The sequence below is a fragment of the Crocuta crocuta genome, unplaced genomic scaffold (assembly GCF_008692635.1).
Source record: "Crocuta crocuta isolate KB4526 unplaced genomic scaffold, BGI_CrCroc_1.0 scaffold167, whole genome shotgun sequence".
Lineage (NCBI taxonomy): Eukaryota > Metazoa > Chordata > Mammalia > Carnivora > Hyaenidae > Crocuta > Crocuta crocuta.
In genome coordinates, this window is record NW_027532406.1 from 299590 (window position 1) to 321313 (window position 21724).

General features: G+C 40.1%; 1 protein-coding gene across 1 annotated transcript in view; it reads right to left on the reverse strand.

Moving 5' to 3' along the window:
• Window positions 1-21724, reverse strand: part of LRMDA (leucine rich melanocyte differentiation associated) — a 1022609-nt gene that overhangs the window by 118064 nt on the left and 882821 nt on the right. The gene's annotated exons all lie outside the window — the stretch shown is intronic.

Consider the following 21724-nt stretch of genomic DNA (forward strand, 5'->3'; position numbering starts at 1 on the left):
AAGACAAAAAAAATAAAACAACACACACACACACACACACACACACACACACACAACCTTGTAGGATACAGCTAAAGTCAGGCTTAGAGAATCATGTGTACTAGAAAAGAAGAAAGACTGGGGCACCTGGGTGTCTGACTTCAGCTCAGGTTGTGATCGTGCCCTCTGTGAGTTCAAGCTCCGTGTTGGGGTCTGTGCTGACCATCTCAGAGCCTGGAGGTTGCTTCTAATTCTGTGTGTGTGTGTCTCTCTCTCTGCCCCCTCCCCACTCATACTCTGTCTCTCTCTGCCTCTTAAAAATGAATAAATGGTAAAAAAATTTTTTTTTAATTCTTAAAATTTTTTTCAAATGTCTTATTTATTCCTGAAAGAGAGAGGCAGTGTGAGCAGGGGAGGGCTGAGAGAGAGGGAGACACAGAATCTGAAGCAGGCTCCAGGCTCGGAGCTAGCTGTCAGCACAGAGCCCGATGTGGGCTTGAACCCACTAAGCATGAGATCATGACCTGAGCCGAAGTCGGATGCTTAACTGACTGAGCCACCCAGACGCCCCCCCCCAAATTTTTTTAAAAGAAAAAAGACTAAAAAGCACCAATCAAATTATCCATTTTAAGAAAGTAAAGAAGAGCGAGTAAAACCTAACAAGCTGGAATGAAGAAAACAGTAAGTAGAAAAGAACAAAATAATAAGACAAATGAAACATCATATACTAAAATAATTAACAAGGACAAATTTGTTAACAAAGACAAAAATATAAACAAAAACAATTAACAAAGACAGAGTGGGGGAGAGGCAGAAACAGAGGGAGACAAAAAATCTGAAGCAGGCTCCAGGCTCTGAGATGTCGGTATAGAGCTGGATGTGGGGTTCAAACTCACAAACCATGAGACCATGACCCGATCGGAAGTTAGATGCTTAACCAATGAAGCCACCCAGGTGCCCTGACAAATTTGTTTTTTGAGAGGACTTATAAAATGAAAAATTCTGGGATGAGGGTACAGGTGAAACTGCTCAAGAGAAAAAGAGAGAATGTACCAAATTACAATATCAGAAATAAAAAGAGGGACATTGATACAGTGCTTAGAAAAAACTAGGTTAAGAAGGATCTATGAATAATTTTACGCAAACACATTTGACTTAAATCCAAGTTAAAAAAAAATTTTAGTGCTCGCTTCAGCAGCACATATACTAATTAAAAAAAAAAACACTTCAGCTTACCAAAAGAGACATAATAAAAAATAGAATAATCTTATATTTTAAGGTAATTAAGTCTATAATTAGAAACTTTCTCCCAATGAAAACTCCAGGTTTAGAGATTTTAGCCATGAATTTTTCCAAATACTTAAGAAATAAATAACACCAATGTTAAATGAAGTCTTTCAGAAAATGGAAAAAAAACAAACAGAAAAATTTCCCAACTTCTTTTTTGAGGCTAGTAAAATTTGATATTACATTTGACAAGAGTATTGTAAGAAATAAAGATTGCAGTACAATTTTTCTCAAACAAATATTTAAAATTCATAAACAAAGTATTAACAAATAAATTATGTGTATACATATATGTGTGTATACATGTATTAATATAACATAAACAAATTGGGTAAATTGCAAAATGCAAGTTGCTTTAATGTTTAAAATCAATATAATTCATCCAGATAATAAGAAGACAAACAGACTGAGTAGAAATATCTGTAAAAGACATATCAGATAAAGGACTGCTATCAAAAATATTCAGAGTTCATAAAGCTCAACAAAAGAAAATGAGCAACTCTATGAAGCAGTGGACAAAAGACCTGAATAGATACTTCACAAAAGAAGATGTGAAATGGCAAATAAGCATATAAAAAGATGTTCAATATCATATATCAGGAAACTGCAAATTAAAACAACAGTGAGGTACTACTACATACCTATTTGAATGATGAAAGTCCAGAACACTGATAACACCAAATGCTGACAAGGATATGGAGCAAGAGAAACTCTTTCATTAGCAAAGGAATACAAAGTGATACATCCACTTTGGAAGACAAATGGTGGTTTCTTACAAAACTAAACAGACTTTATTATACAATCCTTGGTATTTACTCAGATGAGTTGAAAACCATGTCCACACAAAACCTGCACACAGATGTTTACAGAAGCTTTATTCATAATTGCCAAGGGCTGGAAAGGAATAAACGGTTATATACAGGAGATAATACTTTATATATAGACAAAACAAAAAGACTATAAATTCTTATATGAGTAAGTAAATTTAGAAAGGCTACTGGCTTCAAGATCAACATATGAAAATTATTTTTTATCTCTATATAAAAGCACCAAAAATGAGTAAAACACAATGAAAATAAAAAGTAAATAAGATTTAAAAAAATCATATACCTAGGAATAAATCCATTGAAATGTGCATAAGACCTCTACACATAGACACGTGCACACACACACACACACACACACACACAAACTGTCAAATATTATTGAGAAACCTGTATAAAACCTAAATAAGTGGAAGCATATCTCCATGGTCATTGACTGGAAGACATCATTTTGTAAACATATCAGTTCTCCACAAACTGGCCTACAAATTCAAAGTAATCCCAATCAAAATCCCATTGTTTCATTGTTGTTGCTGTTATTAAAACAGATGAAAGGATTCTAAAATTTGTATGGGAATTCAAAGGGCCAAGATAGCCAAGATAAACTTGTTTCACCACTAGATATGAGGCTTTGTTATAAACCTATAGAAATTAAGAGACTGACACTGACCCGGAAGAGACAAATATATGAATGGAACAGAATAAAAAGTCTAGGAACAAACTCACAAGTACGCAGACAACTGATTTATGACACAGCAGTGAGGAGTGGAAGGTCTTTTCAGATATCCTCATGAGAAATTAATTTTTGACCCCTTACCTCACACCATACATGAAATAAATGTCAGATGTATTTATCGTTCTAAATATAAAGGTAGGGGCATCTGGGTGGCTCAATCGGTTAAGCGTCCAACTTCGGCTCAGGTCATGATCTCATGGTTCATGGGTTTGAGCCCCACATTGGGCTCTGTGCCAGCTCAGAGCCTGGAGCCTGTTTCAATTCTATGTCTCCCTATCTCTGTGCTCCTCCCCCACTCGTGTTCTGTTTCTCTCTCAAAAATAAATAAATATTAAAAAACTGTTATATAAATAAATAGGTAAAATATAAGGCTTCTAAGATAACATAGGAGAATATCTTCATGACCTTTGAATAGACTCAAACTTGTTGAATTAAGACTCCAAAAGCCCTAACCATAAAGGATAAGACTGATACTCTGGACTCTAATAGTATGGAAGACTACATAGAGGGTTTTTGCGGGGAGGTGAGTATGTAGCAGTAATATTCTATTTATTTTATCTGGATGATAGTTTGTGATAATTTATAAAGTTGTTTATTATGATTTGTCCATTTTCTGTAAGTATGTCACAGTTCATTGTAGAAATATTTTTAGAAATGAATTAATTACCAAGTAAATGCAAAGAATTCAACATAGTGTTTAGAACTCTTTCCCTTTACACTTGTAGGATAAGGAACATCTGAAGGACATGCTAATAAAATAGATATGAAAGAACAATTTCACCCTTTTGCCTTGTTCTTGATCAGAAAGAATCTAGAGAGGAATTAGTTTAAAATATATATATATACCAAATAGGTGACCCAGGCTGTGATTGAAATAGACAGGGCACCAAACTGTATCCAAGGAGATCATACTGTTGATGCAATCTGTATATTCCCAGCTAATCACACTGAGCCAGAGGAAAATATGACATGTTACCAAAATTAACTTGCAAAAGGGAGTGAGGCAAGCAGAATACTCAACAGTGGGATTACCATTGTCTAGCTCATTAGTGAGTGAAACACTATGAGCCAGGAGATACCTTTTGCTTCTTCCCATCATAGAGAATGCTTAATTGCTGCACTGTAACTGCTAAACATAGAAATGCATGAATGGATAATACAAACACACACACCTACACCAAACACACATACTATGAATGAACATACAATGCATACACATATGCACACACTCATACATATACATGAACATTTCCCTAACTATTCCCTAACTATATGCCAATGAGGTATGTGTCCAACCACTGAGGAGACAATGGTGTAAGAGGAAAAACAGAAATGTAGTCTCCACCATAAAGGCAGAAACATTATTATGATTATTTTATTTCTATCTCAGGGACAGTTGAAACCCTGACACATGGCTCCACTAACTGGACGCCTTGAAGTTGTACATTAGAATCATCTATGTGTATATGGAATGGGTTTCTTTCTTTTTATTTTTATTTTTTTGCTTTATCTTTTTTTTTCTCATATCTATTGAACATATCATCCCAGGGCGCCTTGACTCCCCACAATTAATAACCACTGGTTAAGAATTTATTTTTTATAAATTATTTCACCAACATGATCTTTTATGACTCTCACAACTACCCCTATGAAAGAGGCAACATGGTAGGCAATATCATCTAAAGATTAGGGCAATAAAACTCAGAAAAGTTAAATGACTTGGCTGAGGCCACAGAGAAGTGGTAGAGCTGAGAACTGAACCAGGTGTATTACTCACATAAGATCTCTGAGAAACTTGATACATAGCTATAGGGACTCCACTACGGACAAGGACTAGAGTACTCAATGGGGTATTCTATTACACGCCAGAGCAAAGGTCATTTGTGGAACTACCTTCAGAGAGCCATAAATCTGCCCTTTCTGAAGCTTCCATCCCAGCTCTGCCCTTCTAGAGTTCCACCATATTAGTTTAATGCTTCATCCTCAGGTCATGGCGCCATTTGGATGGTCAAAATTAGTTGGTATACTTCTCTGATGTGGTTTAGAAGGGCTACCCCACTATGTTATAACACTCCACTCTAGGCTTGGTACAACTTGATACAGAGAACAGCAGACTCACAATGCCCTCTCAAAAGCCCTTCACAAAATGTGTATGGGCTTCTCATCAGACCACTCTTGCATTTCCCTTCCTGAGAACCAGGCTAGTGTGAAAATTGCAGCTGCATTTAGGTTTCCTTGAGAAGCACCCTGTAGGAGAGACATGGAGTCGGCCTGTGTCAGCACATCTTGTGCATGTAGGAACATGTGTGCTGAGCTTCAGTGTGCAATAAAGGACAGCCTGGCTGACAAAGTGTGGGGAGCATATGGTAGGGGTGGGGCCTGTAGCTGTGTCAGGAATGCAGGCACATATGGTGACAATAATGTGCATGGGATATTGTCCCTAATCTATCTTTCTCAAAAACTTGCACACGCAGAGACACACATACATACACACACCAATCAAAGAAGATTAGAAAATGTTATCATAGAGCTAGGGATTAGATGTTATCTAGTCCAATCCCCTCATTTTATTAGAAAAACAAAAACTGAAGCCCAGAATGCATGGAACAGAATATATTCTAAATCACATGGAATCCAGGAATTAAAATCCAAGACTCCTTATTCCCAATCTAGAGTTCTGTCCTGGATACCAACCTACTTCTCAAAAACTGATAGCACCCAGGTATATTTCTCCTTCCCAAAATGGAACAAAAGCTCTTCTGGACAGAATGTCCCTGTGGCAGGTCTCAAACAGGGCATGCGAAAGAAGGAGTTTCTGGACTGTATGAACTGTAATGTCTGCCCATAGACTACTATCCTGAAGTCCCTACACCAAATACAAAACTCCTTTCCTAGCAACTTTCCCATTGGGGAAAACATGCTGGAAATTATATTATATTCTGGAATACTTCCTATTCCAGAGCAGATATTCCCTATTTCTTATCCAGGTTGATGACTTAGCAATGACCTTCAAAGGCCTTGCTGGCACCCATGACATGTGAACTTCAGTGAGGAAATTAAGGGACCCATGGATGGGGCAACCAGATGAACCACATATCATCAACTTTTCTCAAGTTTATTCATCTTAATATAAGAAAATAACACAGAGGAATAAATGTCTTCCATTTTGTCTGATCCCCATATCTGTGTAGCCTTGCCCCAAGAATTTCAGTCAATATTATTCTCTCTCTTCCAGAAAGTACATCTATCTCTTGATTCTATTCCACTAAAAGCATGTGATGGTAAGTTACGAGTGGGACTTTTGTTATGTTCGCATTACTCCAGAAATTCTGAGGTGTTCAGCAAACTCTGGATCCTTCAGAATCCAGGTCGTGTGTCAAGCCCTCTATGAAGCCTTCCTCAACATCACAATGAGTTCAAACTGAATATGATTCAAAAATTCATGGCATGCAGACTGACTGGTTAACCGTATAAACACAAGCAAGAGAACAAATGGGGTATGAGTCTTCTTTCCTGAATCCTTGTATCAGAAGAGATTTCTGATGTACATTTCAGAGAAAGAGGAACATTTCCTCCTGGAAGCAGAAAGATAAAAACAATACGCCAAGATTTGTGTCAAGCTAAGGATTATATGACTTGGGGAGCAAATTAGAAGCTAGATGGCCATCAGCACTTCACTCAACAACTACTCCAAAATAAAGCAATATTTCACTTATTTTTCTCATGTTCTAATGTCAGATTTTTACTTCTGGGCCTCCAGTAAGTCAAACAAAATTTGGGAAATGTTCAAAATTTCAAGAGAAACTCAAAGAATAATTTGGTCTCATCAAAACCAAACTAAACCATTGACAAATAGAGTTCAGCAACTTGTAAATGCACCAAGAGTCACCCCAAAGGTGCTTGCTTTAAGATTTTGCAAACATTTTCCAGTTTCTTGGTAGGTTTCTCACTAAGTGAAGTCCAGAGCCTCCACCTGCTTTCCATCACTGTCTCCACTTTTGCATTCTGGTGGAGCTATGGCCTGGTTACATTTGCTATGCCTCTAAAGTGGCCCATCTCAACAGAGCCTGGTGCTGAGTTCTACAGACCATGTATGCTGCCAGGGCTGTGGCTCAATTGCCTGCTTCTGACACCCTTACATTTTACTTCTCTCTGCCTCCACTCTCTATTCCTGGAAAACGAAGATCAGCAACATTATAATGAATGTGCTTTGAGATCCCATGATGGCCTACACTAGGTCATAAATAGCATTTTGGCTGGGAAAGTGGAATCTTATATCCTGAAGCGCTTTAAAAATAGCTAAGGATTTATCAGAAGGAGAATAGAATGCTCCTTTAGGGAAATGATGTTGTTGACCTTAAGCAAACACTTTTAACCCAGGAAGTCTATGATACATAGCTGTAAAATGTATGTAATCATCCTAATTCTGTTCGATTTTTTTTTTTTTTTTTTAAATCACTCACACAGCTGTGTCACTGGGTTCAGCATAGTAGTTGAGTTTCCGGCCAATAATGAAGCTTTGAGGGATGCATAAATTGAGACAAAATCTGGTGTGAACCATAGACTGTGGACAGCCATCCTCAAGAAAGTACCCCTTGCCTATCTCCACCATGTGCTAATGAAATGACTTTGTAGATGGGCATGAGAGCAACCTCAGACATCAAGTGGTCCTGACATCCTGTACTACTACGATCAGGTGGCATTTTCCTTTCAATCTTTTCTCTCTTTTTTTTTTTGAAGTTTATTTATTTATTTGAGAGAGAGTGAGCAGATGAGGGGGAGGGAGGAAGGGAGCAGGGGGAGGGAGGGAGAGAGACAGAGAAAGAGAGAGGGAGATTAAGAATCCTAAGCAGACTCTTCACTGACAGCACAGAGCCCAATGCAGGGTTTGAACTCACAAACTGTGAGATCATGAATTGAGCCAAAAGCAAGAGTTGGATAGTTTACCAACTGAGCCATCCAGGCTCCACCTTTCAATCTTTTCTAATGAAATAATAACAAAAACAGAAAGACCAGACTATGAATGAAAATTTAATCTCAGGATTATTATGATTATGAAAAAGGCAAAACAAGGTAAGTGACCAATACCTCCTGCATGAATTACTTGCTCCAATGCCTAAATGGACTCCCTGTCTCTGCCTGTGGACTATAGCCATAATGATCATTTTTAATAAGCCAGTGTGATCTTTTAGCTCCTCAATTCAAAACTCTTCAGTGATTTTTCTAAGTATTTAAGACAAAGTCTCCATTCCTTAAATTGACATACAAAGTTCTTGATGATCTTACCCCTGTTCATTTCTGCTACCAGCTCCCATACTTGCCTGCTTATTCTCCTCTCTCTTGCTCTATCCTCCCCCACAACAATCTCTGGCCAAACTAAAGTTCAATGCCTTCAACTATGTGTCTATCCTCTGAGCCATAATATATGCTGTTCCCTCTACCTTGAACGCTGTTTACACATTTCTCCCTAATTACTTGTGATACATTTGTCAGGTCTCAGTTTCAAGGTCAACTCCTCCAGAAAACTCTCCTTAATCCTTGCCTAAAACTAGATTCTACATTCATTCAAATACTCTCATGAGTCTGTATCTCTAATACAAAGCCCTTATCACACTGAGTTGTTAATGTAAATCTTTTCTGCAGATTCTACCCTCTGTAATGACAGAAGTCAACTTCATTTGTTTATCAGTGCATTCCTTACATGATACCCAGCACATAGTGAGCAGTAAAAATTTTTCTTTTAGTGCTGATGTTGTATATTAGGAAATCTCAAGTTTAATTATGCAGTGGTATTAATATTCAAATAGATGAACTAGTATTCAGTCACTAAAAGTGAAATTTATGGATATTATATAACACAAAAACACTTATATTAATGTTTGCCAAAAAAAGTAAAATGAAAATGTGCATTTGCAGCATGATCATAATTACATACCAAAATGCAGGCACCAAGAAAAAAAAGACTAGAAGTAAATCAAGTTAAGATGTCAACAGTGAGTCGTTTTGGGGTGTTAAAAATATGAGTAATTTATCTCCCAATAGTATTAATTTTCTAAATTTTATAAAACAAACATTTTTAGAATAAAAATTAAATTTTAAAATATGTTAATTATTTATAACTATAAAATAAAATATTCTTGTTGCAGAAAAATATAAAACCACCAAACAGTTCAGAGGAAAAGAATATGAAAACTACTTATATTCTCACTACTGTGGAGAAGGTATAAAGTGTTCATCCTTCTGCACATGTGTGTGAATGTTTACCTACAAATCACCTGGACAAGTGACACAATGTGGCACACTGAATAAAACTAGACTGTGAACATGGGATCTCCTCGCAGTCTCTAGATGGCAGTAACCAGATACAAATATTCTTTTTAAAAAATTTTTTAATGTTTTATTTATTTCTGAGAGAGAGAGAGAGACCGCGTGAGCAGGGGAGGGTCAGGGAGAGAGAGGGAGATACAGAATCTGAAACAGGCTCCAGGATCTGAGCTGTCAGCACAGAGCCCAACGTGGGGCTCGAACCCACAAACTGTGAGATCGTGACTTGAGATGAAGTCAGATGCTTAACTGACTGAGCCACCCACGCTCCCCACCAGATATAAATATCCTTTTGTTTGTTTACTTCCAACATTGATTCATTCCTAGTATATTCCTGAACCCCTACTAGATGCTAAATGCTGAGCAGCAAAAGAGGGGGAAATAAATGCAGCCCTCTGGAGCCATCAGTTCATGTCTATAATGTGATGGCTATACTAGGGAAGTATGAAAACCAGGAGAGCAATGTGGTAGAGGAGGAATGACTTCTTAAAGGGAATGAGGAAGAAAGGGGACATCCACTGGTAGAAATGATGAGTAGAACTGAACATGTGGGAATCCTGGGGGCTTCAGAGAGAAAGAAGAACCCAGAAGAAAATCAAAGGGAAAAACAAGACAGCTGAACTTCAGAGGCTTTAAAGAGAAGGCAAGACACTGACCAGACTGCCGCTCAAACATTCTAGCTCTTATTCAGTCAAATTTACATGAATATGAACAGGCAGTCCCTGCCCTGTTGTATGAAGGTCCAAGTTTGTCTTTTGGGTAAGTACTAACAGGAATAATATCTATTTCTAGTATCACGTCCACAGAACATTTCCTTGCAGATGTCTGTATCACAGTCAGTGAGAATTACACCTTTAAATAAACTTCATAATGGTCAGAATTATGACTTGAAAGCAGAACTGGCCAAAGGCAAGGGTTTAAAATAGTTGGGGTACTATTTAAAGGTCCTGTCCTCCATATGTTTTCGCTTATAAGTGGATCAGGGGAAACTTAACAGAGGACCATAGGGGAAGAGAAGGGAGAAAATATTTGGGGAGAGGGAAGGAGGCAAACCATGAGAGACTCTTGAATACTGAGAACAAACTGAGGGCTCATTGGGGGTGGGGGAGAAGGCAAGGGAGGTGATGGGCATGGAGGAGGGCACTGGGTGTTATCTGGAAACCAACTTGACAAAAAACTATGAAAGAAAAAAAATAATAACAAAGGTCTTGTCCTTAGTTCTACCAAGTCTCCACCCAATGCATCTAGTATCCAATGGTGTCATGATGTGTAACTGTCAACAGGTAATTGAAGACATCACAGTGGTTCTGCACTGATGTTCTCATCCCCACATTTGACCACAGAATGAAAAATTGCATTCTATGCTCCAAACCTTTCTCAAGCCCAGAATCTCCTCAAACCCAGCTGCTCTGCATCCTGCTCTCTTGGGTTTGTGGTCTTTACAGGTGCTGGGCAAAATAAAAAAGCAGAGGGTATTAAGTTTCAGTTAAGTAAGTTGAGTAAGTTCTAGAGATCTGCTGTGTAACATTGTGCCTGTAGTTAACAATACTAATTGCACACTTAAAATTTATTAAGCGGGCTGATCTGCTAAATGTTCTATTTTTTCCTTAAGTAGGGTCTATACCCAATGTGGGGCTTGAACTCATGACCCTGAGATCAAGAGTCACATGTTCTATCAACTGAGCCAGCCAGGCACTGCATCATGCTAAATGTTTCTATCACAGTAAAACAAAACACAATAGAAATTTTTGAAAATCAATGTGTTAGATGAGGTAACACCATAGGAGGGAAACCTGCATACTTGCTACGATTTCGAAACTGTGTTCCTGATCATCTGTAATGTGGTAGAAGATCATTAATCAATTTCTATCTACAGTTCAGCTCTGATTGTATAAAATTCTATATTTAACATATGGTCCTTCTTAATAGGGATGCTCTATCATATTTTAATTCAAAATAAATACAGCTATCCTTGCAGGACATCATGAGTGCCATTCATCAGAAAGATTGCTCTGGCCAATCATGAAGTCATTTATTGAGTTCAGCTATTTATAAGCGAGCCAGAGTAAGGCTATAGAAACAACCCAGGGTATAAAGATAGATAGAGGGCTTTCACTCTTGGTCACCTTCTACCTGTGGGATCTTGCATACATCTCTTAAGCTCTCTTGTTGTAGTCATCTACAAAAATGAGAATAATAATAAAACTAGTATCGCACTGTTGTCAGTTACATAAGATAATGAGATAAGGTTGGTTATATGTAACGAAATCTCCAAGGAGTACTTATGAATTATTCTTGTGTTGGATAAACCCTAGATCCAATAACTTCCAGCACATTCATTCACACGTTATTCTGTCAAGCTCCTCTGTGTGTAGAGGGTGTGCTTCCAAATCCTCTGAGCATGTTAGCTCTAAAATGTTGACAGAATGAGAGAATAAATGGAGAAACAGCGATTATAAGTTTAAAAGCAAACATAACAAGGATACCACTGAATCTTCCCACATCTTAGCACATGGCAAATGACTGCTCTTTGCTAGGACACACCAGGAACCCCAGGGATCTTTCCCTGTTTTCCTCCATGCTCACTGTACATTCTCTTTTCCGTACACCCTCCAGCTGCCGTATCTCTACAGTAGTATCTGCTCCACAGCCCTGCATTCTGGTCCTTCAGTTAGCATATGAGCTTTTTGAGGCATGGACTGACTCCTATTTACAGCCAATAAGTAACTGTTTTGGGGTGGAAAGAGGGGCCAAAGGATGTATGGAGGGGTAGATGGTGAAGAGGGAGGATGGACTGAGTAGTTTATAGCTCAACTATACTGAAATCTTAAAAAGTTCTTTCAGCTTTTCAGAGTTTTAAACTTTAAAGATTTTTTACCTTAAAAGTAGGTAAAATCAAAGAATCACCAGGGCCTCTTGAGCATGTTCTAACAGACCTCATAATAATGGTTTCATTTTTTGTCACACAAATCTGCCCCCAGGGAAGACCCCTGTTGAACCAAGTATGTATCTCTTTTTAAAAGGAACAGACTTAGGGTCATGACGGTTGAAAGGCCACCTGACAATTCAACCTGGAGGAACCTCGTGGATCAATGAAGGACGGATATAATAGCATGCTCCACTCCCAAGACAGCCACAGAGACACAGCAGGATGAGAAGAACCATTGCGACCAACCTTTAACCTCTCAAGGGGGAAAAAAAAATCTGTGCAACCAGAAGACCATAGAGCCTGGAACATCCCTCTTTAGAATGTAAGATGCTCCACAAATATCTCTAACTAGCTACATATCTCATTCTCATTTTTTTAAATAAAAATTAAATGAGTCCCCATGCCAACATGTCTATGCCAGTTATATGAAACATAAGAAAACAGATAAGTTAACCAAAATCCATTTTACAATATTCACACCTCTCTCCCTTTGATATATTAAGGGTTTGAAGGTCATGGTGGGATCTGGTGAAGATGCCACTTAAACCTTCATGCCCTTCCCATCACAGAACATGTAGTAAAAGAGAGCATCATAATATAAATACCAGTATGTTACCTTCCCACATGCCAAGTTAATATTGCAGGATATGTGAACTATGCACAGCGCCCTTTCCAGAATGACATCCATATTTCCCAGACCTATCCACTCAGCACTTCTCTAGTTTTTAAATATGTAACATATGTAGAGGCCACCCGCTCTTCCTGTTATTTCTCTTATTTGGCAATTCATAGGCTTTCCTCACTGGTAGGTCAAATAAAAGGTCACTTGGGGTGGAGAGTTCTTTTGGATTTTCTGATTGCCTAATAAAGTTATCATCATTGGCTAATAAAGCTGGAAGAATTTCAAGTTACTTCCTGCAAATACAAGCCATTTCAGGAGGTGGAGGGTCAGAGGAAAGTGTGAGAGAGAGGAAAAGATAAAGTTAGAGATGGGGGAGGGAAGAGAGAACACAAGGGGGCTGGAGAGATTATTTGGATAATCCTTTCTAATCTTTTAATTCCCTCAAATTAAAATCGGCTAACTTCATGAACGAATGAATGAGTGAATAGGAACAAGCCACTGTGTGACCATACCCTCTGCTCTTCCTGCACTTTTTGGATCCAGGTACAATTACGAACCCTTCCCATCAGCTGTGAGCTCTGACTTTTAAAGTTCACTCTCTTGTATGACGATAGAAGACATTGTTTTCAAAATTTACCAGCCAGTAACATTCTTAAGCTGAAGAGAATTATCCACTTAGCTTCATAAGATGATGAGTCCGTGTTTTTGAAATGGATGTAGGAGCAGCATCCCACTGGCAGTTCCTGGCAGGGGTAACAGCTACTCATCATCTCCTTCACCCTCAAATGAACTGTCTTGAAACACAGCTGGGCACCAGACCATCCCAAATGCAACTTTTGTTCCCCTAAGTGACAAAAGTGGCCTCAAGTACCAAAGGAGACGATTATGCTTGTCCTATAAGATTTCTCCTCCTTTTGAGCCATAAAGAAAACTGAAAAAAAAAAATACTAAAGACTTATAGGCACAAAGAATTGAAGCTTGTCATACTGTTTGAGGTCTGTGGGTCTGGACCCTCTTTCCTGTTGCTGCTGTAACAAATTAACACAAACTCAGAAAGTTAAAGCAAACCAGGTTGATTGCCATTAGTTCTAAAGGTCTGAAGTCCAAAATGTCTCTCACTGGGCTAAATTCAGGGTGTCAGTATAGCCGGTTCCTTCTGGAGGCTCTAAGGGAGAATTGTTACCTTGCCTTTTCCAGCTTCTAGAAGCTGCCTGCATTTCTTAGCTTGTGGCCCCTTCCCTCTATCTTCAGAACATATCATTCAACCTCTATTACGCTGCTTGTGATCCTGCTGCCTCCGTTTTATAAGGATCTTTGTGATCACAATGGGCCCACAAGCGTAATCCAGAATAATCTCCCTATCTCGACTCTTAATTTAATCACACTTGCAATGTTCTTTTTACCGTGTGCAAAGCAGACAGCTTTGGTTTCATAAGGCATGGCAGGGAAGGTCTCTGTGAGAAGGAGATGGCAGCAAACAGCGGATGGATGGGAGGGAAGAGGTCACTCGGATATCCAAGGAGAGAGGCAGGCAGGGAATGCAGCAAGCACACTGGCAGAGCAGGGAGCGTGTTGCCCAGCTGCTCCAGCCCTGCAAGAAGGCTCCTGTGGCCACAGCAGAGCGAGCAAGGGGAAAGGGGAGGGTGAGGCTGGAGAAGGCTCGGAGGGCCTCAAATGCCATTTTGAAAGCTTGCCCTTTATTCTAAGTAAAAGCCAGCAATCAAATAAGCACATTTAGGATCGGAGATTTTTAGGGATCTTTTATTTTCTTTTTAGTTTGCTCACATACAGACATTTAAAAATAGCTACTAAATGCTTCTTTTGGGGAATGTGAGGCACTCATAATAATAATAAAAAAATGCCCTGGGCTTTCTTACAACTGGATCCATCAAAGGGTTTTCACTAGTAATTTGGGGAGCATCCGCCTCTGGGCGCCACTGCTGTGATTTCAAAATAGAATTATCTCGTGCTATGTGATTTCTTGAATCATTAGTTTTCCATTTTCTCTTCCTCTTTTCTTTTTGTTCATTTTTTTTTTTTTTTTAGTCTGGTGCTAGTATATGCAAGAAGTTTTTAAAAAATGGTGGCTCATGGGCAATTGGGTGAGGAGGGCAGTTGCAGAGAGAAAAAGGAGTGGGGCCTCTCCCCTGGGCTCAGAGTGACCCAAATCCTCCATTGATTATTCCATCAATGGAGACTGGAGTCCCGTCAAGACATCTAGTTTTTCCAAAACAATGAGAATATCTTAGGGAAAACTCTGAAGGCGGGGCAAAATTAGGACAAGAGCACTCTTCACAACCACTGGGCTACTTCACTTGATTTAATTAACCCTTTCACTGCAGCACGGGCCTAGAACAAAGGCATTTTTTTGACACACATAGAAGAGTTCTTACCAGAAGCACTTACATTGGGAACAAAATAGAACCCAGGATCCACCCCTTTAATTACTTGGCTGACAGCAAGCTCCAACTCTTCAAAATTATAATTATCAACAACTCTAACTCATTATGTACTGAACAGTACTTATCTTTGAAGATTAATAATTTTAGCATTATTAGGAAAAAATAACAAAATTACTTAATTTCCTTCTCAGTCAAAGTTCCAAATCTTTAAAGGAACAGCCTTTAAGCAGAGAGCAAGGGATGCACTACCGGCCCTTCAGGGCCTCTAGGATTATCATTTATGTGCAGCCCACACAATGGGGACGGCACACAGGCAGACCCGGAGTCACAGGAACTACCACTCATGCCCCTCATGGCGTTTCCCCACCTCTGACTTCCCAAATCAATGAAGATAAGAGGCTGGCACAGAGGACGAGGAGGACATATCTCGGGGACTCTGATTCTTCTGCATATTTGGCACAGTGTTCCATCTATGTGCCAGTATTTTTAGATCTGCACTGTACTATAGAGTATTCTTTTCTAATGAGAACCAGTAGGGAGCAAATGGGTCCAGGCATGAAGGGAAGAGAAACAAGGACCGAACAGGACAAATGAAGACAGACCTATCTCAGGACCACAGAGTCCTTCGTGGTGTATTCCAGTTGATTTATGAACAGCATGTGGAGCAGATAAAGGGTTTCTGGTCCCAGATTTGAGGCTACGAGTTTGTGGCCTTGGAAACAAATCTTATAGCCCTTGAGTATCTGTGGGAAAGGAAAATTAAAATGTCCCATTTGCAAAGTTTCTCTAGGAACTCCAAATTCCTTGGCCCACACATGATTACTTACAACCTTTCTAGGTTACATATCTTAGTGCAAAGTATTTCCATTTTAAAGAATGTGAAGTAACTATATTGATTCAGAGGAAGGAATTCAACCGAGGTAAAACTGCAGGGATAGCCCACCACCTGTAAACCTCAGACCTGGGCAGTCTCAAAGGCAACGTGACCCCCACCATGGGCAGCAAGGCACTGAAGGGTCTGGCTGTGTCCTACCTTTGTAAACACACCCCAAGTCTCCCCGCCCCTGAAGTTTTTAGGCTCCTCCTGCACTGGCTTTTGTGCTGAGCCCTTGACCATTCCCAGTGTCCTCCAGCCCCAAAGATTTTGACCTTTCCGTGCTTGGAAATTGCCCGGACAGTCCACACATGGCCTATCCTTTTCATCCTTCAGATGTCTGTCAGATCAGAGTCAGCTTTTCAGAGAGGACTCCCTAATCATCTCCTTTAAGGTAAAATATGCTCCTCATACCACACTCAGGTACTTAAAAGCATATTGTGGGGCGCCTGGGTGGCTTAGTCGGTTAAGCGTCTGACTTTCGCTTAGGTCATGATCTCATGGTTCGTGGGTTCGAGCCCCGCGTCGGGCTCTGTGCTGACTGCCAGCTCAGAGCCTGGAGCCTGTTTCAGATCTGTGACTCCCTCTCTCTCTGACCCTCCCCTGCTCGCGCTGCCTCTCTCTCTCTCTCTTCTAGAAATAAATAAAACATTAAAAAAAATTTTTAAAAAAAGCATATTGTATCACGTTTATATACTTATCACCTTAGTTTATTCTTGTCAGAGCACTGATGATACTCTGAAGCCATCTTGTCTATTGCCCATTGTCTGTTGTCACCCCCTACTGGCAATGGACCCCAGTCCGTCTTTTTATTCACTAAACTCTCAAGGAGGGCAGGCCACATAATTCGCAGGGCCCGGTACAAATAAAAATATGGGCCCCTGTTCAACAACCTAGAAAAAAGCTGTGATCTCTTTCTCAATCAGTCATAGTCTTCTATTTGCTATTTAATATCATCTTCCAACTATGGGGCAAGTACAGGCTCTCACAGGTGCCCAGAGCCCTAACCCTGTGGCTTGGCATGCAGCCTTGCCTGTCCCTGTGTTTGTGCCCAGACCTCTGCCAGAGTCAGAGGATAAGGAGAAAGGATGGTTGAGAATCTTCCAGGGAAGTGGGGAGGCATGAAAGGATTCTCTGAGCCTCCAGCACATACTCCATTGTCCTATTAGATTTCACTCACAAAAATACAGATCCAAACATAAAATTATGAAGAATCTAAAAATGACAACCAGAGAACATTAACCCCCAAGCATAGGACCCCCTTCTAATCACTGTGGCCCTGAGTTCAGTGTTTTCCCCAGTCCCTAGGACAATGCCTGGCATGTGGCAGGGAATGAAAGAATAGGCAAGTAAATAAACTAATAATTTCACAAACTACTTCTACTTTGCCTATGTAGTGGGGAAACCAGCTTGCTTTTCAAGAATGAACAATTCTCCCTTGAGGGCATACCATTCATAATGTATTATATTGGGAGTTCTGAGGGCATGCAAAGATGAGTCAGGAGCAGTCTCCTTCTTCATAAAATCTGCAATCCACTAGTAGTCTAAGACAAAGCCCTTAAACAACTCCTCTATGAGGCAAAAAAATGAAAAGTGCCCTAAGGTACAGAACAATGGCAGCTCAGAGATCTATATATAGCTGCTAGAATCACAAAAGATTTTATGAAAGAGGTGGCATTTAAGTGGGCCCCTTTAAAAACTATGGGATTTGGTCATAAAGGGAACCTTGGAAATGGCAACAATGTCAGCAAAGGGTAAAGGAAGGAAAGTCAGAATGATGTACAGTACCAAGCTGATGATGCCTAGAAGGGACAGCCAGAAACTAGCTCGAGTAGGTGACTCAAAACCAAATACAGAGAGTATTTTATTTTATATTATTTTATTTATTTTGAGAGAGAGGGATTGAGAGAGAGCAGGGGAAGGGCAGAGAGAGAGGAAAAGAGAGAATTCCAAGCAGGCTCCACACTGTCAGCATAATGTGAGATTCAAACCCATAAACTATGAGATCATGACCTGAACCCAAACCAAGAGTTGGATGCTTAAACAACTGAGCCACCGAGGAGCCCCTCCAACCCCCTTCCCAAAATACAGAGAATCTTGAAGACATTTAGTAGTTTGTAGCAAATAATTGACACTGTCAGGTAGCAATGTGGCCATGCCAGTATATTAATTGTTATTGTGTAACAAATATTTACTGTATCATAATTTATGTGGGACAAGAATCTGGGTATAGGGGCACCTGGGTGGCTCAGTCAGTTAAGCGTCTGACTTCAGCTCGGGTCATGATTTTGTAGTTGGTGGGGTTGAGCCCCACATCAGGCTCAGAGCTGCCAGCTCTGATCCTGGAGCCTGCTTCTGATTCTGTGTCTCCCTCTCTCTCTGCCCCTCCCCTAATCATACTCTTTTTCTCTCTGTCTCAGTAATAAAAATAAACATTAAAAAAGAATCTGGGTATAGTTTAACAAGGTTCTCCTCTTTGCTTCAGGTATCTCACAGAGCTTGATAAGTTATTGGCCAGGGCTGGGGTTGCCTCTGAGGCTCAACTGGAGAAGCTTCTGAATGCATATGGTTGTTGGCAGGATTCAGTGCCTTGTGAATGTAGGGCCTCGGTTTTCTCATTGTAGGGCAGACATCACCCCTCGTTGCTTGCTATGTGGCATCTTGCCTCATCAAGGCAGGAAAGGAGAGAATCTCTCGGAAGACAGAAATCATGATCTCATGCAGCCAAATCATGGAAGTGACATCCCATCAACTTTTCCATTATCTACTTGTTACAAATAAGCCACAGGTCCTGCCCAGTCACAAAGGGAGAGGATTTCACAAGGGTATGAATACTGGGAGATAAGTATCATGAGCACCACCTTAGAAGTTGCCTGCCATACAGGGGTAGGGCAGAAGGGATTGGTGGGGAGACAAAAGGTAAATAAATCATCAAAAAGGCTATTACATAGGCTATGAGTAAAATAAATCAGACTCAAAGAGAAAGGAGAAATTATAGGGAGAATGGGTATGGTGGTAGAATTAACAGCATACAGGATTTACCAACGAGTTCTATGAGGGAACTAAGAGGAGAAAGTAAAAGAAGATCCCAAGGTTCTGAACTCAGTGGGCTGGAATTAGAGGAGTAATTAAGAGAAAGAGAGAACAGGGGAGAAGAGGCCAGTTGCTACTGTCTCAGTAGGGAAAAGAGAACATATTACCCTTGAGACTCTAGGAAACTATCATCCAAGGTGACCATTAGTTGGAAATGGTAAATTTCAGGAAAGCTATCAAGGCTGAAAATCTTCATGTGAGAGTCACCTGTGCACAGATAGCAGCTGATAACTAGAGAATGGAGATATTTCAAGCTATTCTATCAGCTTGGAATAAGGAATCCCTTGCAGTACTGCTCCTCTTATGGGAATTCCAACCTCACTCCCAGGCTAGAATCTGGAAGGGTGAGAAGACAACCTGCAAGTCAAAGCAAAAACCTGAGGATGTCTGTGAAGTCGGCCAAGGACCAACGGGTTGGAACACTGGTCTTGTCAGGATTTTTCTAGAGAGGTCTAGCTGGAGGCAAACATTCCCAACAGACACACATATAAACAGTGATATGTCAATAAGAAGAAGAAGAATTTTATATTGCTTCTTAATATTTTCAAATTACCTATATTTCTAATTGAACATCAGGACCACTTATTATTATTTTTGTTATTATAATTTAATTCTGCTAATGAGAAACTAGGCATTCCCTAAGTCACATGGGGCTTCCAAATCTTCACCCAGTGCTCAATTCTATCCATGATACCAAATTCTTGACCTAGAATCTGAGTCTAAGATGGATTCTCCTAGCTTTTCATGTGCAAAATCAAAAACTTACTATATTTATAACAAGCACAAATGCATACACATACCTCTTGGCTCTCAGAGATTAATTAAATTTGGAAGTCCTGATGACCCAAAATCTTCAAGTAAAGAAATGATCTTGGAATACTGACTCAGATGGGAATAAGAAAACCCAGGCCTCCCCCAGGGAAACCTTCCCCATATGGGAAACTCAAGTTTAAGGCTAAGGAATCTCAGCTGGCTTCCCAGGTGCAGTTATCTAGTGTGGAGCTGAGCAAACTTTCAAGTGAGACCAAAAACCCAAGGCACTCCTCATTGCCAATCCATATCATAATCAATGTTGATTGAATGTCTGAATGTAATTTGAATGAAAAGCATTTCAAAGCACAAAGGCTCTGTTCCCAATAAGTTGAGTCTATATAATCAAATGCATTCTTTCTGGCCCAATCAGCAGAGGCTTGGCAGAATAAAGGTCTTTGGTATGAGCAAAAAAATCCAAGCTTAAATCTTACAATTGCCCCTTTGAGGGTCGTTGACTCGGCAAGTTTTACAGTGGTGTACTGAAATGAATACTGCCTCTATGCAAAGCAACAGGAGGTCACATTATAATTAGAATGCAATCAGTGGAATTGGTTATGGCTTGGTTTTCTTCCTGAAATGACAATGTATGCCACATCTGCCATTACATTAATATTTTCTGCATTACTAGGACGGGGCGGTGGGGGGGTCTGGTGGAGGGGAAGCCAGTGTCTTTCCACGGAGCAGCTGATAGAGTTGTCTTTAGCTAGAAGTCCACATGAGCTAATCAAGACCCAAACAGTTCACCTTTAAAATACCCAAGCCATCTGGCAGGCTGTCCCATGATAAATCTCAATGATAAATGTCTCCGTTTTGATGTTACAAAGGAACCGCAGACCTGCTCAGTTTTGGCACTGCTGAAAACATACTGGCAACAGTAGAATAGAACTCAGATGTCCCAAAATAGAGAAGTAAATCATTTTGACCTGCAGGGCATAATATATTTAGAGAAAACCTGATTGTAATAAAAAGGTTGGACTCATCACAGTTTCTACTATAGGAGTGGCGATATATTTTTTTGTAATATTTTTGGTTTAGTGAAAACTCCAGCATGTACAATTTACAAGCCTCATTCTTTCTTTCTTTTTTCTTCCCTTCCCTTCTTTTTGTGTCTTTAGACATCTCCTTCTGCCACTTGTAGCCTACAACAGTCTCTTCTCTCTGGTTCTCAGACATCCTGCAGGGAACTGTTGGGGTAAGCATGCCTTCAGAATGATTAATCCACTCCACTTCAGAGAGGTCTGTTTTGCTGGGCTCATAGCCACTGCCAAGAAAGGACACACTGTGACCACCAGCACCAGGAAGCGAAGGCACAGCCTCTAAACTCAAGGTTAGCCTGGACCTAATGCCGAGAGGGAATCGTAAAATAAATTATGTTGTGTGGCTTGGGAAGGTAGACTTTTATGTCCAGCCAAACTTCAGAAACAAATTATGGAGTGGTCAGTTGGCCTTATTTCATCTTTTCCCCCTACAAAGTTAGGAAATTAATTAAACATGGATACAGAGTGTCAAGGGCAAGGTACTAAAGCCTCTGAATGTTATTGGCCGGCCCCTGCACCTCCCTTCCCTACCCTGACACACAGCTCCACAACCCTCACTGGCTCTGAAGCTCAGCATGAACGATCTCAGCCTAACAGAGGGGTGGCCAATAAAAACAGGACCTTGTTGGCTCAAGGTCTCTTAGAGAGCTGCCTGGGACCGTGTGACAACTGAGCAAAGCAGTCTTCTTCTCTGCTCTTGTCTGGTTGACTGCAACAGCCTGACCAATTCCCTTCACTGCTGCCAGGGTCACTTTCTGGTGACTAATACAAAAGGCAGATTTCCCGTCTGCTCCCTGATGCATG